The 19,476-nt window shown below is 47.5% G+C and overlaps 1 protein-coding gene and 1 non-coding gene across 7 annotated transcripts in view; one reads left to right on the top strand and one right to left on the bottom strand.

Annotated features, from left to right (window-relative positions):
• Positions 1-19,476, bottom strand: part of DISP1 (dispatched RND transporter family member 1) — a 155,832-nt gene that overhangs the window by 79,761 nt on the left and 56,595 nt on the right. For 2 of the 6 annotated variants that reach the window (XM_072814546.1, XM_072814549.1), the window contains exon 3: positions 17,256-17,392. The exons of 3 other annotated variants lie outside the window; for them this stretch is intronic. The gene's annotated coding sequence lies outside the window, so the exon portion shown is untranslated. Of the gene's footprint in view, positions 1-5,883; positions 5,988-17,255; positions 17,393-19,476 lie in introns of all 6 variants that reach the window. One more of the 6 variants, XM_072814547.1, reaches the window with a different exon arrangement.
• Positions 7,692-7,796, top strand: LOC140627084 (U6 spliceosomal RNA). Its single transcript, XR_012026033.1, has one exon. It is a non-coding gene; the product is annotated as a U6 spliceosomal RNA (small nuclear RNA).

Below are 19,476 nucleotides of genomic sequence, written 5' to 3'. Positions count from 1 at the left end.
ATTGAACATGGAAGGAACGGCAGAGATAAGAAATTAAGCAAATATCACAGTAATAATTATTGCAGGCAAGAGTCTGGGTTTGGTGGGAATCAGGGTATTTGTGAAATCATCAAACCACAGGTGCCCTTGACTGAAAGAATTATGACTATTGTATCGGCCTTGTGGTATTTTTTTTATTGAGAAATGGGATATTTGCAAAGTATCTCCTTACAAGATACTTAATTACAAAGGAAAAAATAGTAACTTTACAGAGAAAAAAAAAAAAAAAAAACACCCTGGGCAGACACGTTACCTAAGCAATCAAAGTGTCACCAGTCATCAGACTCTGACTTCACACACTCCCTGATGTGATGTCCTGACAAGTGCAGGCTTCTTGTTTGGGGTATTTCTGCCCCAAATGCAGAACCTCAATCTAATCATGAGAAAACATCAGATAGACCCAAATTGAGAAATGTTTATATATATGCAAACATATATATATATATATATATATATATATATATATATATATATAGTGCTCTTCAAAATCGCCAAGGACGTGGAAGATAAACACTGAAGAGCTATCATCACACACAGACCCTGGGAAAACACGGCAATTCAGTGCAATGAGGGGTCCTAGATCAGATTCTGGGCCACAAGAAGGATATAAATAGGAAAACTAGCAGATTTTAAATAAGGCTTATAGATCAGTTAGTCATATTATGCCAATGCTCATTCCCTTGTGTCAATAACTGTGCTATAGTTACGTGGGATAACAGGAAGAAATGCTGGGTGAAGGGTCAAGGGGAACTCTCTAAGCTTTTTTTTTTTTTTTAACATTTTATTTATTTATTCTAGAGCGTGTATGTGAGGACAGTGAGGGGGCAGAGGGAGAGTCTCCAGCAGACTGCCCCCTGAGCACAGAACCTGACGCTGGGACCCATCCCTGGACCCTGAGAGCAGGACCCGAGCCATCCATGCACCCCTCCAAGTTTCTTGAGGGTTTAAAATTATTTCAGAATAAAAACTTGGAAAAAAGGCGCACATGAATGAACCAGAGTTCATTTATATTTTTAAACAGCTCAAGGAATTCTGATGCAGGTACCTGGGAGGAGTTTGGAAGCCCCAACCAGCAACCAGGATCTAGAGAAAAGAATGCGAGAGGAAACATTAAGGACGCCGAAGGACAGGCACTTTCCCGGGCATCTCGTGCGCAGGACTTGGCAGCGGCGCGGTTGCTGCCCCGAACCTCTCACCTTACAGGGCGTGACTGGCCTCGCCGCTGTGCACGTGCGTTTTGCATTTGTCTACTTATAAGCAAAGTCAGCACAGCGTCCAGGTTCGCTGCATGAGCACAGAACTGCGTCCCACACAGCCCGTGTCCAGAGCCCTGGCCGGTGTCCGGGATGCTCGTGCAAGCACACGCCCAAGTTCAGATGTAGGATGAACAGACCTGTGCGCCTGGGGCCGTGTGACTGTGTCGTGTGACTGCTGCACGTCCGTCTCTGAGCACCAAATGTGTGCCCTTTATTTTGGAAAATGTGTAAAGTGGAAAAATAAGGTTTCTACGCAGCACTTGGAGCATGTGTACTTCCTGGGTTTCTGGGGCACTGTGTTTAAGTCCTTTAAATTACTTTCCAAAGATAAATGTTTACGCTTGGAATTACTGAGCCAGAGGGTGTGGACTTCCTTGCGGTGCTTTAACTGCACCCCAAACAGCCCTCTGCACCCTTCAACCCAACAAGCACTGGGCCTCCTCATTTTTAAAAAACAAAAAATGTAGGTTGAAAATACATGAATTTATCCTCCTGCCTTATTTTAACTGGTATTTCTTTAGTTAATGGTACTATCTCGCAGATCCTTTGCTGCAAGGACACACACATCTTCCCTAAAAGCTGCTCCAGCCGTAATCTGGCCTCTCGCAGTACAATCCTTACACATGACAGACTTCAACGTTCTTTCTGGAAAATTCCTTTGAAAAATTAATCTTGGGGATCCCCGGGTGGCTCAGCGGTTTGGCGCCTGTCTTCGGTCCAGGGCGCGATCCTGGAGTCCTGGGATCGAGTCCCACGTCGGGCTCCCTGCATGGAGCCTGCTTCTCCCTCTTCCTGTGTCTCTGCCTCTCTCTCTCTCTGTCTATCATGAATAAATAAATAAATAAATCTTTGAAACAAAAAAGAAAAATTAATCTTTTTTATCTTCTCTGATAGGACTCTTAATTTCTCTACTCATGAATTTCCAAATATCTATACCGATACCCTACGCTGATATTTAACATCCCGTCGATCGTTGCCCTCACCGTTATTTCTGGTGGGTTTGGCCTGTCACAGGGACACAAGGAATGTATGTAATCCCACCATAAAATGTTGTCTTTGTTCTGACAAATTCCATGGAAAAGCAAGTCAGACAAATGGGAAATGCCCTAAAAGTGGAACACATAGGAGGTTTTAAAACTAGAACAAAGGAAACATACAGAGACTATTTCTCTCCATTCACTAAGTTACAAAGAGAAAAATCTGGCCCCGTTGCATTAACCTGCACATTTGCAAGATTTCTCCTGCCCCGTCTGGAAAAAGACACTTTTAAATGTAATACAGATGAGACAAGATCCCACCAGACTTGAATCCCTTCTGCCACTGTACTGGAGTTCCTCCAAATATTGCCACCCTATACTGGCAAGAGCAAATGCTCCTTTCTGGTGCAGGAGATTGGAATGGCCCTCCAGGAGTAAGGAAAAATTCACATGCTGGCAAGGAGGAATTGAAGTTAGAAGCCAAATCTTAAAAGATGAAAAAAAAAATCACTGAAAAATAACATGATTGTATTTATTTGCAAAGTACATTTTATCTTAAATGATTTCCAATGTACAAATATCTTATTCTTGATTATCTCCCGACATGAACATGTGGTAGAGACCATATGGAAAAATTAAGAAAAGCTCAAAGCACTCCATGTTAGTCTCAGAAGAAAGTCAGACGATCCCTTTTACGCTCATGTAGTGTTTCCTTTAAAGATGTGTCAAGGCTCTAATTCTAGGGGCACCCGGGCGGCTCAGCGGTGGAGCGTCTGCCTTCGGCTCAGGGCGTGACCCCAGGTCCTGGGATCAAGTCCCCCATCGGGCTCCCTGCATGGAGCCTGCTTCTCCCTCTGCCTGTGTCTCTGCCTCTCTCTCTCTGTGTGTGTATCTCATGAATAAATAAATAAAAATCTTAAAAAAAAAAAAAGAATTTGGTCTTCTGATCAATTTGTATTTTTACGAATTTATATTTCATGGATATCAATCTCATCATTTTTGATGAAATTACAATATTACCAGTTTGCTTTCTGTCTTCTTCTCTTGTTGATGTTTTATGCCCTAAAAACAATGACCTTATGTTGAAAAATATTCTTAATGATCTGCAGGGGAAAATTCAGACAATTCTATTTACAGAAATTTAAAATGTTATTATATACGGATATTCCTTATATAATTTCCGAAATTGGTTTAGCAGTCATTCAAGTCATCATATGGTATCACATGAGGTCACCTAATACAGGATGCATTTCACTCAGTTCCTCATTATAACCTCAGCAGCACAGCAACTCTCACTTCTCAACAACCAGTACCACACAAGCTCGTGCATGGCCCATGTGCATGAAATGTGCTTGTCTGTGGCAAAAGTACTTGACACATTTTACATGGCAAAGGAAATGAGAAGTAAGGTGTTATCACTGAGGTCCTAAACAACTAAGCCAGGTGTCTTACTGCCAGAGAATGAACTATCATTTAAGATATTAAAAATTCTGCTTTTAAAACAAATGTTATACTAACAAGCATAACTATAAAACTAATGGTCTGCAAACATCCATCCCTGAGTGAGCCAATTTCAGTTAGAGGTGTAACGTTCGGGGCCCTCATCTATTACAGGGCAAAGCTTTTGCTCAGGAGAGAAGAAAAAACAAAACACCAAGATGCCAAATCAAGATACATTAATTAAAATGCTGCTTTTATTTATACCCCAAAAAGCTAGTATTTACACTTTGTTTCCTTACATATAAAATCTCAATTGCTGGTTAATTCTAAACGACAGAAATCAGCTTTTCTGAAATTAATTTTTTAAGGTACAGAAGCTCCCTTAAAGATCTTTTAAAGAATTAGGGGCACCTGGGTGGCTCAGTCCGTGAAGCGCCTGCCTTTGGCTCAGGTCATGATCTCAGGTCCTGGGATGGAGCCCCGCATTGGGTGCCCTGTTCTGCGGGGAACCTGCTTCTCCCTCTCCCTCAGCACCTCCCCCCTCCACTAGTCCTCTCTCTTACTCTGTCTCTAAAATAAAGGAAAAGAAGGGAAATGAGTGGGAAAAATTCGAGAGGGAGACAAACCCTGAGAGACTCCTAACTCTGGGAAACACAAAGGGTTGCGGAGGGGAAGGAGGGTGGGGAGATGGAGTGACTGGGTGACAGGCAGTGAGGCGGGCACGTGATGTGCCGGGTGGCACATAGGTGTTATACTATATGTTGGCAAATTGAATTTAAATTAAAAAATGTAAAAAATAAAAAAAATGCAAAAAATAAAATAAAATCTTAAAAAAATAAAATCAAAATACCTTTTTAAAAACTGAAAAGAACACTTTAAGGTTTTGCTTTCAAAAGTAAGTAAACTTATGAAAAGTGTAACATTGTATTACTACATGACTTTAGGGTTTATGGAAATGCTTTGCCATGAAGTGGTGCAGGTGCTCCTTACGAGCCCCACATCTCCCCACCTAGGGCATCTGTGCTTGAATATCCTGTGACTTGGGGTAAAGCTACCCAGAGAGCAGAGCTCCTCCCCTGAAGACCTTCCCTTATGAACCCACAGGTCTGAAAGCTTAACCAAAGCCCCAGAGCCCCTTGGGCCAACCAAAGCATCAAATGTAAGGACTCCTGGTTAGACATGAATCAAAAGCATCAACCAAAAAATGTCAAGTTAAAAAATAAATGAATAAAGGCAAACTAACGTACTGAACTAAGTTCTGTTCAGAACAAAATGCTACTCTGACTTGCACGTCGAGAGGAAAGCCTGCCGACGCCCCCACGGACGGGGTGTGGCGTAACCTCTCCAGGGGAAACACAGTCATAGGTATTGATATTTTAGTACAGCTTCCAAAATACCCTCTAAGCCAGAAATCCCGCAGCCACAATTGACTCCACGACTAAAGCTCCTAATACAAACAAGCCTATTTGCAGCACATTCTCTGTTTATCGAAGGAAGAGCAAGACTAGGGAACGGGAACCAGCTGGATAAAGGTCGGTTCCTATAGCAGAATTTTATGTCCACTGTTTACTTAAAATGCTTCTCTTTGCGCTCCTCTAGTTTTCTAGGCTGCCGTGAAGTCCTTGGTCCTTCCTTTACCTGCCAGTGTCGGAAGGAGCGGATTCTCAGCGTCCTCTAAATGTGATCGTGAGGAAGGAGACCTGCTTCCGGGGGAAGCAGGGTCTGCAGCCTCCTCTCGGCGGCCCCTGGGGGAGATCGTGGGAGGGAGAGGCAGCACCCCAGAAGACGCGTCCACCCACCACCCACCCACCCAGGACACAGCACAGGGTGCTCGGGGCATTGAACCTTCGGCAGCTGTTCAAGCCACGAATGCAGGGAAAACGCGCTGAACGTTCCCTGTTCCTGGGTGGGGGGAGCAGGAAGGGGCGTCGCTGTCACCTGCTAACACTGCTCCTGCCCAGGGAAGCCGCGTGCAAGACCTTAAGTTCCCTGGAATTCACTATTTGAGGCTTTAGCTTTGTGTTTGCCTAACAGTGTAAACAGGAATGCGTGGAGCAAAGCCTCTATCACAGTGAAAGGCGTGACCTCAGGGTGAACAGCTACTGGCAGAAAAGGCTCACAGAGGACCAAAGTCCTGTTCCAATCGCACAGATGTTTAAAAAATGACTCACCCGTGTGTGTGGATGCAGCTTCCACCTCTCGACTCTCGTCTTCTTTTAAAAAGTCATCTAAACTCTGATTATTCGGATGACTCCAGGCCCTTCAGCAGATCAATCTGTAAGATGTCCCAACAGTGTCCCATTGTTTACAGCTGTTTCTGAACCATCCTTCGAGAATGTCTTTGGTTCACCCTGATTTTAAGGGACTCTGGTCTACCAGACAGTGTCTTTGGCTGCTCCCTCATTGCCTCATTGACCCAGCAGGGCCTTCAGGGCTGCACACGTGGCTCGTAGCTTTGCATCTTCGTCTTCAGCGCCATCTAGCTCCCCCTGCACCCCACTTTTCTTTATAATTGTTCCATCTTGCATAATTGATTTTGTTCTTCTGCAGCATAAGTCAACTAGCCCTTCGGTTATGGGCTTGTACGTCAGCTGCTGTGGCTCCTGCAGGCCGCGCCGGCTCCTGGCAAAGAACCCCCGTCAATGGGAGGTGCTGCATCAGGTCTTGGCTACACTCTCATGGTCTTTTAAAGCTAATTTTGTGCTCCTCTAAAGAAAAAATAAAAGCCTGCTACAAGATCAACTGATTATACCACAGAGACCTTAGCCAAGAAAAGCGTTAGTATTTTTTCTCCATCCCAAATACAGTCAAATTGTTACCAATATTTTTCCTCAAGTTTTAAGATTGACTACTTTTTAAGCTTTATGTGAATAATGGCTTTGTTAGTGCTATTTGAAACCTATGACTAACAAAGTTCCAGTAAATATTTACATCCAAAAATATTTTTCTTTTATTAGTACCTGTAAGTTAAAACAAACAAACAGGGGCGCCCGGGTGGCTCAGGTGGTAAAGCGTCTGCCCTCTGCTCAGGTCATGATCTCGGGGTCCTGGGATCGAGCCCCACGTTGGGCTCCCTGCTCTGCGGGGAGTCTGCTTCTCCCTCTCCCTCTGCTTGAACTTGCTCTCTCTCTCGCTCTCTCCAGAAAATAAATTCTTTAAAAAAATAAATAATAAAAAAATAAGCAAAACAAACACCACCACCTTGGGGCATGAGGCACCCCCTCTGTTGGAAAATTACAAGGGTACCTGCACATATTTGGAGTTATTGAAGGCTCAGAGCCTTAGAAGTCAAAAAAATTTGCAAAATGGAAAGAGTTTATGTCGTTCTCTTATTAAATAAAAAAATGTAACTACACTAAGTAATTCATTTCTTGACAAAAGGAAGGTCTGGTCTTTATTAATTTATGGGCATGAGAATTGATTAGCCTTGGTTTCACATGAAAACAACATTCAGGGCAGCCCGGGTGGCTCAGCGGTTCAGCGCCTGCCTTTGGCCCAGGGCCAGACCCTGGAGACTCGGGATCGAGTCCCGCATCGGGCTCCCTGCGTGGAGCCTGCTTCTCCCTCTGCCTGTGTCTCTGCCTCTCTGTCTCTCTCTGTGTCTCTCATGAATAAATAAGTAAAATCTTTAAAAAAAAGAAAATTCATCTTTCATTGGTAAATATACTAATTTAATCAGTTTACTGCTAAATGTAAAAGATTATGAAGTGAAGTATGCGGAAATGTTTAAAATTATGTGAATGACGAATATAAGCATTTGAAAAATTTGATCTTAGGGAAAGCACATCTGAAAATTATCCTCAAGATGTTCCTTTCTGTATGTTATTACTGAAGAATTTCAGTGCAATTGAAGGCATCCAAACAGACCAACTGGTAGCCAAGTAATCCGTGTTTTCCTTCTATGGGAAATCCTACTGCCTGACCTCGCTGTTACAAGTTCATTAAAAAAACAAACAAAAAACCACTACCAACGACATCGGTGCTTGCTTCAGCAGCTCATACGCTAAAATTGGAACAATATGGAAAAGATCACGTGGCCCTGCGCACAGATGACACACGAATTCATGAAGCATCGCGGTTATTTATTTATTTTTGAGCAAGAGAGTGCGCGGGTGTGCACAGGAGCTGCGGGGCCAGGCTGGCACGGAGAGGAGGGAGGGAATCTCACGAGGGCTCCCTGCCCAGGCCCACGCGGGGCTCAGGCTCGTCACCCCGAGCCCAGGACCGGAGCTGACATCAACCGACTGAGCCCCCCAGGGGCCTCGAGCAGCCCAGATTGCTTTAAAAAATCATAAATAACAAAGCTACAGATTGATTTGAATTTTTAATTAGGCCTTTTGAATAACAAAAGCAATAGATGCTTCTTGAAACAAATCAAACAGTATAAGGACGAACAAGGGACACGGTGTCCAGACCCCACTCTGCGCTCCAGGACACGGCGAAGGCCAGAGCCTGGCTCCGCACCCGCATCCACGTCCGGGAGCTTCTCACTTTCCTGGCCTTTGTCCCCAGAATCCTGGCGCCACCGCCCGGCACAGATGCAAGGACAGGGCCCAGACGCCACACAACGGCCTCCACCCTCCATCGTCTCCCCGCCCTCACCGACCTGGGCCTCCCCCGCAGCCGCTTCGGCACCAAACACCCCGAGAGCGCGAGGCAGGGCAGGAGCACCGCTCTCTAAATGCATCCGGACGGGGGAAGGCTGCCCTCCGCGCCCCCGACCCCAACGTGTTGAACGTGTGGCCCAGGTAAGTCTGCACCGCAAGACGCCAACTCTCTACAACTTGCTGCGAAGCCTGGTTACAAGGGAGACACCTGGACAGAGGGCCGGATAGCCCAGGCTCTCTCTCCAGTGTCGACATGAAAGGCCAGTGTGACCCCGAGAAGCTACATCATTACTTGGAGGCCCATTTCCGCCTCTAAATAATGAGTCGCTTCAACTAGATAACTCTGGTCCTTTCACACCGAAATCAAGGATCCTACACTGTTCAGCGAACGCTGGCTTTATGACACCCCAGAGAGCACAATTCACTAAAAGAACCTCTGTGTAACTCCCACAAAGGGTTTGCTCACAAACTAACAGTGCAAACAATATTAAATAAAAAATATTTTAACCGCTCAAGAAAGCAAACCATGGGGACGCCTGGGTGGCTCAGCGGTTTAGCATCTGCCTTCAGCCCAGGTCATGACCCCGGGGTCCCGGGATTGAGTCCAACATCGAGCTCCCTACACGGAGCCTGCTTCTCCCTCTGCCTGGGTCTCTGCCTCTCTCTCTCTCTCTCTCTCTCTGTCTCTTATGAATAAATAAATAAAATCTTAAAAAAAAAAAAAGAATGCAAACTGTGTATGTACTTCTATAAGAACATTATAATTACCTATTTATGACTTATATGCCAATCATAACTACAATGGTCATTTTATTGAAGCAGCATGACTAAAAATCTCACATTATTTTATGTTTGGCTCAGTTCGAATGGTTACAGATCTTGAAAATACTAAAATTAATTTTAAAACAATGTGGTAAGTGTTGAATGGCTATTAGGAACCTGGCTCTATTTCCACCTCAGCCATTCAGTTTCCAGGTTAAGTTGCTTCACTTACAAAATTAAAAAGTACCCCCAGAGCTGTAGGGTTGACTCACTCATTAAATGGGTCTTCATCAAGCGTGTGCAGTGTGCCGGGCAGACACTGCACTGTTCCAGGGCTACAGCTGTGGGGAGGACACCAGGCCCCCCACCGCTGGGACAGCACACGGCACACACCTACAGTTCTGCACACTGCATTCTTTTCTTTTTTTTTTTTTTTTTTTAGCTTTTATTTATTTATTCATGGGAGATACACAGAGAGAGGCAGAGACACAGGCAGGGGGAGAAGCAGGCTCCCTGCAGGGAGCCCAAGCAGGAATCGATCCCGGGACCCTGGGGTCACCTGAGTTGAAGGCAGACGCTCGCCCGCTGAGCCCCCCAGGGGCCCCTCCACACTGTTTTCTAATTCAAACTGGCCCTCTCTAGAATTGGACTTGACTCAGTTAAATTTAATATATTTCTGTTAAAAGATTCATGTGTCATTTTTTACCAATATTCCGCTGTGTTGTTTTTGTTGTTGTTTGAGAGGGCGCAAGTACACGAGTGGGGGGTGGGGGCTGAGACAGTCCTGGGCAGGCTCCACGCCCAGCACCAGGCTCCCCGACCCCCGGCCTCAGCCTCACAAACCCGAGATCACGACCTGAGCCAGAATCAAGAGCCTCGTGCCCAAACGACTGAGCCACCAGCTGCCCGTTTGCGATTCTTGAAAACTGAAAAGAAAGTAAGTGTCTACTTCAATTGGTGGAGAGACTTGGCTCGCTGCAAAGTTACAGGAAAGGGTGACCCAAGTTACTTCACATCCACGCATATCCTTTAGCTCATGAAATGAAAACGTACCTGCAGCTTCATGTGCTTGAGGTTTGTCTCACTCAGAAACACACGAAACAGAGGAAGTGCAACCCAGCCCCAGGCACCTCTCAGGCCCCGTCCTCCTGTGAGAGAAGGGGGTGAAGCCAAAGCCGTGGCTCACAGAGCGGAGGGCGTGCCTGAGAGCGAGGGCGCCAACAGCCTGGAGAGACCCCCGCTGCCCCTCTGCTCCCCCGACTTTAACCTCCTCCAAGTATTCCTGAAACAACAATTTTTGGGATTTCAGCTTTGTAAGTTTACATAGACACAGAAATCCAGGGGCGCCGGGGGGCTCAGCAGACTGATCGTCCGACTCCTGGTTTCCACTCAGGTTGTGATCTCAGGGTCGTGAGATCGAGTCCTGCGACAGGCTCCCCATTCCGCGTGGAGCCGCCTTCTCCCCTTCTGCCTCCCCCCGGCTCGCATGCACGCTCTTTCTCGCTCTCTCAAATTAAGAAAACAAACCCAAGAAACCTTACTTCCAAAATCTAATCTTAGAAAACACTCTGTAAAGTACTTAATTTTTCTTTAAATAAGGAGACTTTAACATAAGTCTTTAAGTGTCTTGACTTTTGTTAGTTTTAAAAGATGCAGACTCCTGGCACTCCCTCCGTTTAAGCAGGAGGACAAAGTGTTTCTGTAAAGGGTCACAGAGACCCTGTTGGAAGAAAACTTCTTTAAAACAAAAAATAATCAATTCCCAGCCAGCTGTAGGAAGAACCTTCCCAAACACAAAGCTAACCCCCTTGTTTCCTTCCTGGTTTCTGCTAGGATGACTCACTAGAAATCACGTCGCGTGCTGTCCTGAAGTTACAATGCATATGAGAGGTTTAATATCTTTCAGGTAAACAGAAAAAGCAAACACAGAAAAGGATAAAGGAGTTTTTCAAACAAGTTTCTAGGGATAAAGTAAGAGTCCGCGAGCAAGGAGTTGTTGGTTTTAATTATATCAAGAGAAAAATAGACATTTCCTGAGGTTTAGAAAAAAAATCCACTTTGAGAGAGAACATGATTAACGGCTGTCCTAAACTGTAAATCTACAACCTTCGAGGGCATAGGTGAATGAAACCCTACTGTTTTCCCCCAGATTACTCATGGTTAATACAACTGGCAAGGAGTCTGAAGGTTGTCAGGAATTTCTAATCACTTGCTCCCAAGTTATCTTCAAGCATTCTTTCTCATAGCAGCTTAATAACAAGCAGCAGGGACATGGAAATTCCTTCTGTCTGACAGCGGGGGTGTAAGAACAGAATTCAGATGAAGAACTTCTTTCACGTCGCCAGAGCTTACAAATGTGAAAAATGTGCCAGACTCTGCAAGCTACAATTTCTGTAATTAGAAAAATGGAAACCTTTTCAATGGTGCTGCCCAAACCTGAGGTGTTTTTTTTTTCAGACAAATGAACAGTAATTTTATTTTTATGTATGACTTTCTCTTACTGGAAAATGACTATTCCTATTGATTAATTTCTCTGGATTTTAGCTTTATTTTTTTTTTTAAATTTTTTTAAATCTTTATTTATTTATGATAGTCACAGAGAGAGAGAGAGAGGCAGAGACATAGGCAGAGGGAGAAGCAGGCTCCATGCACCGGGAGCCCGACGTGGGATTCGATCCCGGGTCTCCAGGATCGCGCCCTGGGCCAAAGGCAGGCGCTAAACCGCTGCGCCACCCAGGGATCCCCTCTGGATTTTAGCTTTAAATGGCAAAAAACAAGAGCACTTGAGGTGCCTGGGTGGTGCAGCCAGTTAAGTGTCCAACTGCTGGTTTCAGCTCAGGTCATGATCTCTGGGTGATGAGACACAGCCCCGTGCTGCGCGCGGCCCACGGCTCACGGTCGACTGCACATTCTATTTCCCTCTCCCCCTGCCCCTCCCACTTGTGCTCACTCTAACTAAATAAGTCTTAAAGATAAAAATAAACAAATTAAAAAAAAAAACCAGGAATCATCACATGGATATATATGAACCCATTATATGGAATCCTATCTTATCTGGTTTGAAAATAAAATAGGAAGATAAGGGGATCCCTGGGTGGCGCAGCGGTTTAGCGCCTTCCTTTGGCCCAGGGCACGATCCTAGAGTCCCGGGATCGAGTCCCGCGTCGGGCTCCTGGCATGGAGCCTGCTTCTCCCTCTGCCTGTGTCTCTGCCTCTCTCTCTCTCTCTCTCTGTCTATCATAAACAAATAAATAAATCTAAAAAAAATAGGAGGATATTAGAGAGGAAAGAACTATACGTTCAACAAAATTTTAACATCCGCCTCTCGCCAGATATTGGTCACAGCTGTGAGGATACATACGGAGAGGACACCACAACTATTATATTTACTCACTGGTTCACCCAAATCCTGAAGCCGTGGATTTACACCCAGGACCAAGGCTTGGACATGGTGGCAGGGGCTCCAACAGCAGCGCGGAGCGAGGCTCCTCCCTGTGGGGTCCCAAGCATGACAACACTGGAGTGAATCCTGGGCGGCTAGATGGGAAGGGGGTGCTGTGGACGGCCCGCTGGGCATGGACGGGCACACTCACGCACAGACACGTATTCCCTGGCTCAGCCTGAGAGCCCGACACGAACAGGGTCTAGAGCTAACAGCGTATTAGTACCCGCGTGCACACCAAACACCCAGATCTTGCTTGTAAAATACCATTCTCCACACAGAGCAATCAAGGCAGAGTCTAGGGCTGTGCCAAAGAAGGCGCATGAAGATCTTGGAACATCTTGTTTCACCAGAAAGTAAGAATTTCTCAAAAATGGCGGAGACCTACCCCAAGGCCAGGGGAGCAGTGAGTAGGTAAGGACTCCCGGAGACCAGTGCTGGCAGAACTCCGGCATCAAAACAATTAATGATGGTGACGAATATAATTCCTTGAATAAAGTAAGAATCTGTGAGCTTGAACTAATAACAGGAGTTTTAAAAATGAAGACAGGGAAGCTCTTTCTTGACCAATAAATATGGGACGCGGGAGGATGGAGGCTACAGCCATCGAGTGAAAGTTTGCTGAGGAACAAGATATTTACAGTCTCGAAGCATCTCCCCACAAATTATGTATTAGTCACAAAGGGAAAACAGTGACTTTACAGTGGAGAAACCGGGCGACACGGCCTAACCGACTGGGAGAGCGTGGCATCTGTACTCCTATCGTGTACCTGCCGGCGTGAGCTCCGGGGAGGGCACGACACCCCGTCCCCTTTCCTGCCCAAACTAGCAAACCTCACTCTCACCAGGACACAGTAGACAAACCCAAGCTGAGGCTGTCCAACAAAATAGTTGACCTCTGCTCTTCAAAATACGCTGATTAAGATCAAGAAAGTAAAGGACTCAAGAGCCGCCCTACATTTAATTAAAGGAGGACACGAACTTACGTTGAGTATGTGGCCTGGGCCGGACGGTGGACAGGAGAGCAGCAGCGGTACAGACCCGGACTGCAGGGTAGCCCACGGCGCTGATCACGGTCACAAACGGCGCCTGGCACACTGGAAGGGGACCCAGGAGTTCCCGGGGCTCCCAGTTCGAAATTAGGTCCAAAATAAAAGTTATAGGGGCCTCTGGGGGGGCTGAGCGGGTGGGCATCTGCCTTCAGCTCGGGTTGTGATCTTGGGGTCCTGGGATCGAGTCCCGCATGGGGCTTCCTGCCCCGTGGGGAGGCTGCTCCTCCCTCCGTCCCTCTCCCTCCCCATCTCTCTCTCTCTCTTTCTCTGTCTCCCATGAAGAAATAAGTAAAATCTTTTTAAAAATCATTAAAATCTCTTTAAAAATCTAGCTGTATTCTGTTGACCTTTAAACTATGAAAACATTTGGCATCCTGGATAAACGTGTGAGGACCGGGGTCCCGGCCACTGCACTCAGGCCGGCACTGTGAGCCGGGGCTCGTCGGGGTCACAGGCCTGCGGGGCCCGTCTGCGTGTGCTGCACGGGGAGTCCTGCCACACGGGCGCCCCGTTGGTCCCGGGGAGTCTGTCCTGTGCACGCAGCCGTCCGGGGCGTCCAATGGGAGTTCTCCTCCCCGGGATCGTCGCGGCTGTGTGCTCAGTCTCTGAAAAATTCAGCGTGGTGATGAAGTCAGGGCGGCTCCCCAAGCGTTAGTGACTCGAGCGCACTTTGTCAGGGGTCCTTTGGGGGTGTCCACGCCTGCCTCTTGCTCTCTCGACTTCCAGCGAACACCTGCGGGCCCCTGCTCCCCAGACGTCGCCCAGTCCCGTCACCTGTAGGCCCTGGTCGTCACCCTACTGTTCTTTCCAAGCTCACACACCACAGGATGATTCGCCTGATGCTTATCAACAACACTTGGTATTAGGAAAGCCACACATCCTGAGTTCTCTGCTAACATTATCCTAATATAGATCATGTTACAACAAAAATATTTTTAAAGCAAAGATTCTGCTTCTCAAGAGGTAGATTTATTTATTTTTAGGAATGTTTATAGTAGATCTACTCGTTATAGTAGATAGTTTATAGTAGTTTATAGTAGGTTTTCCCTTCTACTATAGCAAGGAAATGTTCACGTCCTTCACAGTATGTTTTCCTTGTGAGGCATTGTGGCCGCATTAAAAGAGAGTGGTAATAAGATGACTTTAGGGGCGCCTGGTTGGCTCAGTCGGTAGAGCATATGGCTCTTGACCTTCGGGGTGTGAGTTCGAGCCCCACATTGGCTGTACGGATTACTTAAAAAAATAGAATCTTAAAACACAAAGATAATTTTATATTTTGTTTTTCTGAAAGGCTGAGCAACCCTTTCAAGCCAGGGATGTCCTCAAAGGTAGGACATGGATCTATGTTCTGTTCATCTCTGTTCACTGTGTGACATTTATGGTCTTTACTGTCAACCGAATGGCTACATTCATGAGTGGATTAACTGTAGTGTTTTGTTTGTTCTGACTTTTAAGTTTTATTTATTTTTTGAAGATTTTATTTATTCATGAGAGACACACACAGAGAGAGAGGCAGAGACACAGGCAGAGGGAGAAGCAGGCTCCATGCAGGGAGCCCGACTCAGGACTTGATCCCAGGACCCTGGGGTCACAACCTGAGCCGAAGGCAGATGCTTAACTAACTGAGCCACCCAGGGGCCTTATTTGTTTTTATTTTGAGAGAGAGAGAGAGAGAGAGAGAGAATGAGAGAGCTCACACACGGGCACAAGTAGGGGGAGGGAGAGAGAGGGCGAGAATCCCAAGCCAAATCCACACTGAGTACAGAGCCCGACGTGGGGCTCACTCTCACGACCCCGAGATCGTGACCTGAGCTAAAACCGAGTCAGATGCTTAAATGGCTGAGTCACCCTGCACCCCCCAGAACACAGCTGGATTTTTAAAAAGGGGAGAGGACAAAAAAAGATCTATAAGATAAACATTGATAGGCAAGTAGGTAGGCAGGTGGATTATTCTTAATCAATATATACTGTACCATTTGCTGAGCACCAAGTATGCCCGAGGCACTCTGTTTCTACCAGACCGTTGACCCTCTTTTATGCCGTTGTGCTTTTTTACAGATAAAAAGACTAAGACTCAGAGATCTTACGCCACTGGCTTAAAGTCCCAGAGCCAGCTGAGACAAAGCCAAAACTGCCTAATTCCAAATTCCACGTTTTTTATCCTACACACACCGTTTTTAAGTATCCATTAATACAGTTTAAAACATGAGATCAATACACCCTGATCTGATTTTAACAGAATGTTACGTGGCGAGAACATTTTGAATGTTTCCCAAAGTTCTATTATTTTTATAACAAGACTTGTAATAAACATTAAAACGTGCTATCCATCCAATTCAACATTCTGTCCCCAAACTACAAGTGGCATCAGTTGATACCATGTGGTAAGAAAGAGCTCCTTCCTATGACACCAGCTTTAAAAAGTTAGGGGCAAATCCCTAACAGCGCTCTTTTTCTCAAAAGCCCAGGCGCCCGCCGGCCCTGCACCGCTGGGAGTGTAGGTGCAAGCTCACACCCGCAGCAAAGCCCGGGCATCCGGGCAGGGAAGGCCCCCCTCCAGGCGCCGGAATCTCGGGCATGTCCTCTCTGCCTTCTCATGGGAAAAGGCAAACACTGCCTTTGGGTTCAGAAAAAGAAAATTAAAACCAGTGAGCAGCCATACCTGGATTAGTAATGAATGACAGCAACACAGCCGGGGAATTATTAGCTTCATCTGGCCCGGAAGGAGTGTCAGAGAAGGAATTTCTGGCTGCAGCTTTGCTATTTGCTGAGAATTTTGAAAATTAAGTACTGATCCCCTCAGAGTGGAATGCGCCTATGCGGATCACAGGGACGCGCTGGCAGCTGCAGCCAGGGGTCTGATGAGATCTCATAACGGACTGCACGTCGGAGTAAGGTTTGCAATGTTTCCATTTGAACTCAATAAAAAATAAATGACAGTCATAGCGCACAAAATATTCACACCCTGGAGCTGCCAAGCTAAATAATTTAGTATCTTTTTGTACAGAAAAGTCTTTTCCCCCCAGGACCTATTTTTCAAAATATTAAATGTTCTGTTAGCTCAGCCCTCCTGAAGCCAGCTGCATTCTGTTTTTGAAACTGGAGAGTGATGGTCTGCCTCTCCCGTAATTGGGGAAAAATACCAGTCGCATTAGGTAGGAAGCGTTCAAATCACATTCCCTTACAGCGTATAAATGACGGTATTCTTAGCATTACGCACAACCTGGGAGAGTCCAAAGATCTTCAAGAGGCGGGGAGTAAAGGTCTTCTGAGATTTAAAAAGGAAGCATTTCACACTACAAAATTAAGCTAGTTCATTCTTTACATTTTGTTCCATTGAGCATGGAAAGCACTCGGCAACAAAGCAAGGTTAACGGCGAAACTCCGACCGGCCTGGTGTCGGTAACGAAGACTTGGCCAACAGAGGCAGCCCGCGCCGGGCACCCACCTGCCGGCACCTAGTGGCCACCTGCACGTGCCAGTGTTGCAAAGGGTGAGACAGGGTTGGCTAAAACCTGCTGCTTTCCCAAGAGTCCAGAGCGTCCAATACTTCTGTATATATTGTTAGGAAGGGTGACACAGCTTTTCCTTTAGTTAGAAAACTGAAGAAAGGGCATCTGAGAGGCCTTTCCGACGACCGAGAATGCCGCAAGGCACCCTCCGCCGCGGGTCTCCCTTACCTCGCCTCCAGCGCCGAAGCCAACCGTTAGTTAGCTCCTTTCGCCTCCTTTCCGTGGAACAGCAGAGGACGGTGGAGGTGAGCAGGTCCTGGGGCTCCTGGTCCCGACGGGGCTCTTCGGGGGCTGCTGTGCTCGCCCTAACGCAGGAAGGGCGGGGACAAAGAAGCCAGAATTTGTCCACTGCTGTCGAGTTGTTTGTTTGGCCTTGTGTCAGCTCCCGAGTTAAGGGAGTGCGACGGGCAGAGGCCCCCCCACCCCGTGTCTGCAAACCTCCCCCGCAGCCCCTGCCCCGAGGGTTCCCCGGGGCCCCCTCTCCCCCCAGACAAATCTGCAAACGCTGTACACTGGACCACCTCCGTCCCCCAGGACAGACAGGGCCGTCGGGGCGCTGCAGCAGCCACTGTCCTGCTCCCCAAACTGTGCTCACTGGAAGAGCTCGGCGCCCGTCTATCCCCCAGGGCTCAGCTCTCCTGTAAGCAGAGCATCAGCCGCACCCGCAGCAGCACCCGCACCCCTGGAGGGGAAGCAGAGCAAAACGGTGAGCTGAGCACCTAGGCCTGACCGCGGGCTCCTCTTCCGAGGAGCGACAGGGAAGGCGCCGGAGCTCACGCCTTAGCCCCGGAGGGGCCCAGACATAGCCTTGCTGGGCGCCGGGGGTGGGGAATGGGGCGCGGGCCTGCACCTGCCCCGCGGGGCGCCCGCTGCCTCCTTTCTCCACCGCCGCAAACCGCGGCCTGACACCAGCCTGACATTGCCTTCATCACTAAGACGCAGAAGACACATTCACCCTCGAGGCTAGAGAGGGGCTCCACGTGAACACGGGGGCATCCCAAGGCAGAAACTGCCCTCGGCCGGGGCCTGTTCACCCGGACTGCACGTAGCACACATGCACACGCACACGCATGCACACACACACGCACGCGCACACACCAGGACCTCCGTGCCCGCTCACCATCACACCCACACCGGCCCTGTGACGACGCTCTGCTGGCTCAGCCCCGCACTCTGAGCCACGGTCGATCATCAGCATTTTTTTAAAAAGTGGGAGTGAGGGGTTCGCGTTGGTTACTTAGATTTGATGACATCCCAGGAGAATTAAGACCCTCAGAAACGGGCATTTTGTTTTTGAGGCCAGAGTTATCAGTGCAGAGACGAACGCAGCAGCCAATTCCAAGGAGAACGTTTCTGCTCTAGCCCGACACCCGCCAGGTGCGGAGGCCCTGGCACCGCGGGAGGCGCGACTCCCCAGGCTATCAAGACGATTCACGGGAATGAGGATTCTAGTCCAGAAAATAACTTGGGCTCCTTGACCAACTAGAAAAAAACTATAGTTAAAAGTCTACATTACTGTTTTGTTATACTTGACCTGCCCACCTTCAAAGCCTTACAAGAAACCCCAGATGCCATCAATCTGACATATTTTTCTAATGAATTTATAACTGATTCCAAAAACAATGTTCTTCCACTGGACAGTCAGCCTCAAAAACACTGAATGCCTTTGTTTCTGAGTTGGAAAAAATACAATTAACATGAGAATACCTACGTTGTTTTAAATGGAGCCGACCATTGGTTAGAAATATTTGAAATATGGAAAATAACTATAGACTGCATGTTACAAGCCTAAGCGCACTACGGTTTTTAAAAGCAAAGCTTTTACCCTCCCATGCTGAGGCACGCACAGGAATGTAATAATTAATGAATTGCTGGGGAACAGTCAAGTCCCTTTAGACTGCTATGGAGAAGTTCCGTCCCCCCTGAGGGCCACCCTGCTGCAGACAGTTCCCCCGACACCCGAAGGGCAGATGGAAGCTGCCCAATGAGTCATCTGGGAGCGAGGACATCGTCAACCCAGAGAACCCAGGAAACCCTCTGAAACTGGAAGAACTATGGAAGCTTCTCCACACAGCCTTGTGTACGATTCCAGGGTGGTGCGGCCCTTGGAAGGCACCCCAGGATCAGGCTAGATCCGGGCCAGGTCCCCTGAAGGAAGAGCAAAGCACAGCCCCCGGCCAGTCAAAGGACAGGAACTGGGAAACCTAGAATCCAGCCTCGGGGTAAAGTGGGAAACAGAAGAGGGAGAGAGGGAAACTGAGCGGGTGGGACTGAAGGGGGGAAGACAAGAACATGGAGAGGGAGGAGGAGGGGGGAGGGGGAGGGAGGGGAGGGGGAGGAGGATCACTTGAGGCCGCCGCCTGCTGCTCGGGTGCACAGGACCCACCGC

Source organism: Canis lupus, chromosome 38, assembly GCF_048164855.1.
Source record: "Canis lupus baileyi chromosome 38, mCanLup2.hap1, whole genome shotgun sequence".
Taxonomy (NCBI): domain Eukaryota; kingdom Metazoa; phylum Chordata; class Mammalia; order Carnivora; family Canidae; genus Canis; species Canis lupus.
The sequence above is the reverse complement of the archived record's forward strand: the minus strand, read 5'-3'. Positions and strand labels throughout refer to the sequence as shown.